Raw genomic sequence first — 7,484 nt, 5'->3', positions numbered from 1 at the left:
TTCGGCATAGCAGAAGAAAGTTCCGTCCTTACTTGTTCCTTTTAATATTGTAGTGAGGTGTGGAAAATAACTTAAGCCCTTTACTTAAAAATTTAAGATCAATTATTTCATTTGGGTCGACTAGCCGTATATGAAACTAAATTTATACTATTCAACTCACGAAAACATGTTTGCAACGTATCAGTAAAATTTGTGTTTGCTGAAAGCGCCCATTGTATCATGATATTCAATGTAGCGACAAGGTCAAGCCGCATGAGATGGCATAACAGGCTGCATAATTCCAATCCATATATGTACAATTTTCTTTCTTGAGCGATAACACTGTGCATATATCGTTTTTACTGGAATTTCATATCTCCAATATTACAGGTTGTTACTGTTTTATCACAAGTTTGTTGCTTCAGTCTTTTGTTATGTGTGAACTAATTTATATCGCTCTTATGTGAATGTAAAGTTTCTGTGAAAAGATTTGGTGAATAGTCCGTGAAATATATAGCTTAAGGTAAACACAAGCGAAATTAAATCTTCACATTACGCACGTATGTACATCAATAAGTACCGAAATCTTATGATGGCGCTTTGCACGAAGCTTGTGTGTGTTTGTTGGCTCCATTATCGAAAGTGTCTACAAATTAAAGGGGTATTTTATTATTAATTAACAAATAAGAGAGTTGTTAAAAGCTTTTTGTGTTTTCCTTTTGGCTACCTTCATTTGTATATTTTACTTTGTAGTAATTTAATTATGCAGTTAATACTCTCTTTTTTAAATTTGTGTTTTTGGTGCATTTTTTTCGAATTCATTTCCTACCCCTTTGTTAATGCATGCCGCTTCCGTACCGTTCTCTCACGCCTCATACAAATGAAAGATACTTTTTTTATGCTCATCTACGTAAACGCATTTGTATACAAATATTTGAAAGTCCATTGCTTAATATAAAATTGATTAAAAAAATATGCTTTTAAAAGTATTAAGCATATAAATGAAAAATATTAGGCGCGATAAACTCCGAGCTTCTCTTCAAATTTGCATCGTGCTCCTTAAATATTTCCTATTAATTGGCGAGACGGTACCTACATGTTTTACGCCCACTCCGATCGGCATCTGCACGGCAAACGAGTTCTCACTGATAAGCTTTTCATGACAGAAATATAATAGCAGTGTTTGCCAAATCACTGCGAAGGGCGACCCCGCTTAGAAAACCTTTCTCCTAATTGAAAAATTCCAAAAGCTTGTTCCTAAATTTTTGATATTGCTTTACCCGAGGACCGGGGGGATCTACAATGTGGCAGGCGAGCACGCTACCCCCACACCACTGCGGCCGCCGTTATATTTAGTGCCTATAAAAACAATAAACCCATTAAAAAAATTGTTAGAACATGGACCCCAAAGATCATATTGAGCATAATTAATAGCCACAAAAATCATTTAGATTTTAAGAATCTTTGTTGTTATATCGGCCTACTGATTTGTAAAATCGCGGGTTCGAATCGAGCTCAAGGCCTAACAATAATTTTTTATCATTATTATTGTTATGATAAATGTTTTCTTAATTGAAAAATTTTTTAAATTAGAATAGAAGAAATCAGTAGGCCGATATAACAACAAAAATTGTTAATACATCCCAAAGCACGGGGAAAAAAGTGTCAATAAAATATGACACTATGGCAGCATTGCCATCAAACAAGTCCAATTTTCACATCCATTCTGCAACAGATGTCGTTGTGTTGTGAATATCAATTGGCACGAACCAGAATAGAAGTAGGATTAATGAAGACAAACAAAAAACCGCTGTGATGGCTGAATGGCTATAGCAGCGGCGCCTAAACGTTGCCGATGAAGGAATTTAGCAGTTCCCGAAATGGATCTATACAACGAGCTTTGGCAGTTGTCTAAATTTTTTCTTTCTTCCATTCTAATTTAAAAATTTTTTCAATTAAGAAAAAATATATCATAACAATAATAATGAAAAAAAATTATTGTTAGGCCTTGAGCTCGATTCTAACCCGCAATCTTACAAATCAGTAGGCCGATATAACAACAAAAATTGTTAATACATCCCAAAGCACGGGAAAAAAGTGTCAATAAAATATGACACTATGGCAGCATTGCCATCAAACAAGTCCAATTTTAACATCCATTCTGCAACAGATGTCGCAGTGTTGTGAATATCAATTGGCACGAACCAGAATAGAAGTAGGATTAATGAAGACAAACAAAAAACCGCTGTGATGGCTGAATGGTTATAGCAGCGTCGCCTAAACGTTGCCGATGAAGGAATTTAGCAGTTCCCGAAATGGATCTATACAACGAACTTTGGCAGTTGTCTAAATTTTTTCTTTCTTCTATTTTAATTTAAAAATTTTTTCAATTAAGAAAAAATTTATTATAACAATAATAATGATACAAAATTGTTGTTAGGCCTTGAGCTCGATTCGAACCCACGATCTTACAAATCAGTAGGCCGATATAACAACAAAAATTGTTAATACATCCCAGAGCACGGGAAAAAAGTGTCTATAAAATATGACACTATGGCAGCATTGCCATCAAACAAGTCCAATTTTCACATCCATTCTACAACAGATGTCGCAGTGTTGTGAATATCAATTGGCACGAACCAGAATAGAAGTAGGATTAATGAAGACAAACAAAAAACCGCTGTGATGGCTGAATGGTTATAGCAGCGGCGCCTAAACGTTGCCGATGAAGATATTTAGCAGTTCCCGAAATGGATCTATACAACGAGCTTTGGCAGTTGTCTAAATTTTTTCTTTCTTCTATTCTAATTTAAAAATTTTTTCAATTAAGAAAAAATTTATCATAACAATAATAATGATAAAAAATTATTGTTAGGCCTTGAGCTCGATTCGAACCCGCGATCTTACAAATCAGTAGGCCGATATAACAACAAAAATTGTTAATACACCCCAGAGCACGGGAAACAAGGGTCAATAAAATATGACACTATGGCAGCATTGCCATCAAACAAGTCCAATTTTCACATCCATTCTGCAACAGATGTCGCAGTGTTGTGAATATCAATTGGCACGAACCAGAATAGAAGTAGGATTAATGAAGACAAACAAAAAACCGCTGTGATGGCTGAATGGTTATAGTAGCGGCGCCTAAACGTTGCCGATGAAGGAATTCAGCAGTTCCCGAAATGGATCTATACAACGAGCTTTGGCAGTTGTCAAAATTTTTTCTTTCTTCTATTCTAATTTAAAAAAAATTTCAATTAAGAAAAAATTTATCATAACAATAATAATGATAAAAATTATTGTTAGGCCTTGAGCTCGATTCGAACCCGCGATTTTAAGAATCGTCCTAGAACTGGGCGGCATTAGGTAAAATCAATGGACGAAAACCGAGAGATAGTGAATATTATAAATACAAGTAAGGACGAGACTGCTTTGGTCTGTGCCGAAGACTTCATACTTTTCATGAATGGAGCTGAGAAATAATCGTATGCCATTCGTAATATCCGAAAAATCGGCCGTATAGGATAATATTTAGAGAATAGATGTTTATAAGCATTATTTTCGATAAACATAAATTAACAAATAGGTCAGCAATCCTCACGTTTTTTGTTGTCTGCATGAGTAAGCTTTCACTATGAATAAGTTTCCTCAATTTTATATGCCCTAAACGTAAGTATTTTATGAAACTTGAAGCTCCTTGCTATTGAAATGGGGCGAAAAATACGAAAAGCTCTTTATCTAATATATATATATATATGGGATATATACAATACCTACGACCGATTTTAACGATTTCTTCATACAATAATATATACTATACCTACTATGCTACTATACCTATACGCAATAATTTGAAATTTGAAGCTTCTAGCTGTTAAAATGGGGCAGAAATTTGCGGATGACGCATTACTCGAAGTAAGTGAAGCGGATATCATATTAGCTAGGAGCAACATGCAGGAAGACTTGAACTCGCTGTACAGGTGGCTTTGTAACCTTAAGCTGACACTTACAGCCTGATTCTAATGTGGTAACAACTTTCTTCACCACGGCAACTTTCTTCATGTAACTTTTGTACCCTTTTGGTATTCTGCCCACGAAAGTAGCCGGATAATTGTTTACCCACTAAAATGGGTGGTAACACCGATGTAACCACACAAAAGCTGTTGTTTAGAAAAATGCAACACTGAAAAATAAAGAATTGTGAGCGCAAATAAGTAAACATAATAGTAAAAAAGTGTTGCCTCTTGCTACACATGCTTGTTTCCATGTACTTTCACAGTATATATTGCAATATAGCTATGTAAAAACTTATGCATGTACGCACATATGTATATACACATCGTCCCGTTTATTCGTTAACATCGTATCTACGAGTGACACATTTTCGGTAAAGCCATGGCGGAACGATACACGGTGGCAGCATGGTGACATACCTACAAACATAAATAAAAATTCCATGTACTTCGTTTTTGTAAATTCGGTGGACAATTGACAAAATCGTAATACGCTGGAAGTTGATGTATCAAATTAAATAAAAAAATATATATTCAGCTGTCCCATGCTGCCACCTTTTATCGTTCCGCCATGGCCAGGTTTTTCCCATGGCCAGATGTATGGTGCTTGCTCTAGAGTTGGAACGCCAAACATTTGTTTGTCTTTGCACCGAACGAAAAAACCAAAAATATTCTGTACCCACTTGCATTACAATAAGATACAATAATTCAATTTTTTAAACGGAAATTTCACCAAATATGCGTATATAATTCAATTCAATATACAGAACAATAAACTAAATTATCAACAAACAAACAGAAAAAATAACGAAACATTCATTCGATCTCGGGCGTTACAACGTACGCCGGATAAAGCTAGTACAGTTATAAATGAAGACTGATTCATTTTACAAATATAATTGGTTGGTTTCAAATATATAAGCCAAGTTTGAAAGCGATTTCATTACTTCCATTCAAAAATTCCGTTAGTGATTGCATTACTCTAAAAAGAAACATTCAGTTTGATTGCGAATGCACCGAGAGCACTCCCACTCACGAGTGATTGCAAAATTTGTTGCCGCAATCCCCTTTTCATTCAGTTCCATTGAAATATCCGTTTTCACGGTGGATACCTTCGTACTTTTGATGGCTAACATACCTGTGATTGGCTTGAAGGTGTCAAAATATAAATAACCGGAATGCCATTTTTCAATTAAAACATAATGCTTTATTCTAAAAAGTTTTATTTGGGGAATTTTGCCCCAAATGAACGAAATTAATTTTTAAATAAGAAACACGAATAAATCAGTTAATACTTTCAAAAAACATAATTGGAATAAAATATGTTATCCAATAATAATTTCAAATCATAAATCCCAAATGTAGTTCTCGCATGCAATAGCGACGGTAACTCTGACTCAATGTTTTGAAATTTCGTATTGTAAAACTATATTTTGGTATTTTCTATAAAACTAAGCATTATTTTTTTTAAAGTTAAGTAAAAACAAGCAGCAGTACACTTGAAATGCTGTTGTTTTTTGTTTTGTGTGCTTAATAGTGTTACAAGGCTGCGCAATAATACATATATATATGGTTCTATTCTGAACTACTTTTTCCTCGTGTTATGGCTCCCGAAACATAGAAAATTGCGTAGTCATTAAAGGAGCGATGCCACGCCCATTTTTTAAAATTTGAATTTTTTTCTATTTACTGTTATAAATCCACTTTGGAAATGAAATACAATTGATATAAAGCCCTTTTTTGTAAAGATAAAGCTTATTTTATTCGTCCACGACCCTTTTAAAAATCTTTTATATAAAAGTGGTCGTGGTCCTTAACCAATTTCGTTAATTTTTCTTCAAAGCATTCCTTATAGTAAAGGTAATCTCTCTGCCGAATTTTGTTACGATAGGTTTAATGATTTTTGATTTATGGTTAATAATATTTATTTTACAAATTTAATTTTATCACAAGTGGGTGGTGCCAGGCCCATTTTAAAAAATGTTTTCAATTTTTTATCAAGAGTCTCAATATCAGTCCACGCGTCAAATTTCAACATTCTAGGTGTATCATTTACTAAATAATCAGGTTTTTTGTGTTTTCCAAAATGTTATATATATAAAAAGTGGGCGATTTCGATTTCGCTCATTTTCAACACCAATCTATTCTGGGTGCAGTTAAGCTCATGTACCAAATTTGGTAAAGATATCTTAATATTTACTCAAGTTATCGTGTGAACGGACAGACGGATGGACGGACGGATGGACATGGCTCAATCAAATTTTTTTTCGATACTGATGATTCTGATATATGGAAGTCTATATCTATCTCGATTCCTTTATACCTGTACAACCAGCCGTTATCCAATCAAAGTTATAATACCCTGTGTACAAGTACAGCTGGGTATAAAAAGCGTAAAGAGTATTGGACCCTTGCGGAACACCGGATGTTATAGAATTTAAATTTGAGACTTTATCATCACATTTTACTTGCTGCAACCGGTTACAGAGGTAGCTTTACATTAACTTTATGGCATATGGGCTGAAGTTAAAACTAGTTTGAAGTTTATGAATTAGGATTTTAAAATCAACCATGTCAAAAGCTCTTGAGAAATCCAAAAGCGCGAGTATGGTAAATTCATTATCCCGAATGGACCTCGGATGGCAAATTTTTATTATACATATGGTCAGTTATTTGCATTGGTAATAGCTTCTCAAACACCTTGTATAAGGCAGGTAACAGATTTATTGGTCTAAATTCTTTGTAATAACACGGAGATCTCGTTTTAGGAACCGGAATAACATTTGAAATTTCCCTTTGACTAGGAAACCTACTGGACATAATTGAGAAATTAAAGATATGTGTTAACGAAGCGGTGGCGTAAGGTAGAATAAGTTGTAAAAATCGTATGCTAATACCGTCGATTCCCAGGGCATTAGATTTTATAGCAAAAACAGCATCCAGCACATCGATTTCGATGACCACTGAAAAATCAAAGGCACTTATATCCAATCTTTTGTCTACACAGGTTACAGCGATTCTGTCATCGATATTATTCTTATTCATATCAACAGTATTTTTTCCAATATTGTTTGTATTACCACACAAGAAATAGGAATTCATGACATTTGGGTCGGGGCTGCATTCAATGTTATCTTTTCTACCAATAGAGCGAAGATTTTTCCAGAGCATTTTCGTTGGCAAATTTGTATTAAATTTAATGAAAAGGGTAGCTTGATTTCTCCACAAGGCGGCAATTTTCCCAGTGTTTATCATCACGATATCTCTCCCATTCCCTGTAAGCCCTCTCACGTTTTTTTATGTGTTTCAAAACCTCCGATGTGAACCAGGGTTTTTATGACCCTGGCTTTTAAAAGATTTTAGCGGAACAAATCTATCAAAAAGGTACCAAACCAGGTTATTAAAATATTTTACCTTCTCATCCAAATTTAAAATGGACAAGCACACACTCCAATCAAGACGGAGGCTTCTTCATTAAGTAGTACCATA

The 7,484-nt window shown here is 34.4% G+C and overlaps 1 protein-coding gene across 3 annotated transcripts in view; it reads left to right on the top strand.

Moving 5' to 3' along the window:
• Positions 1-293: 293 nt before the first annotated feature.
• Cad96Ca (tyrosine kinase receptor Cad96Ca) overlaps positions 294-7,484 on the top strand; it is a 2,297,709-nt gene continuing 2,290,518 nt past the window's right edge. The window contains exon 1 of one of the 3 annotated variants that reach the window (XM_067760060.1): positions 294-369. The gene's annotated coding sequence lies outside the window, so the exon portion shown is untranslated. Of the gene's footprint in view, positions 540-7,484 lie in introns of all 3 variants that reach the window. The other 2 variants (XM_067760059.1, XM_067760061.1) reach the window with 2 other exon arrangements.

This window comes from Eurosta solidaginis, chromosome 1 (assembly GCF_040869045.1).
Source record: "Eurosta solidaginis isolate ZX-2024a chromosome 1, ASM4086904v1, whole genome shotgun sequence".
Taxonomy (NCBI): Eukaryota; Metazoa; Arthropoda; class Insecta; order Diptera; family Tephritidae; genus Eurosta; species Eurosta solidaginis.
The sequence above is the reverse complement of the archived record's forward strand: the minus strand, read 5'-3'. Positions and strand labels throughout refer to the sequence as shown.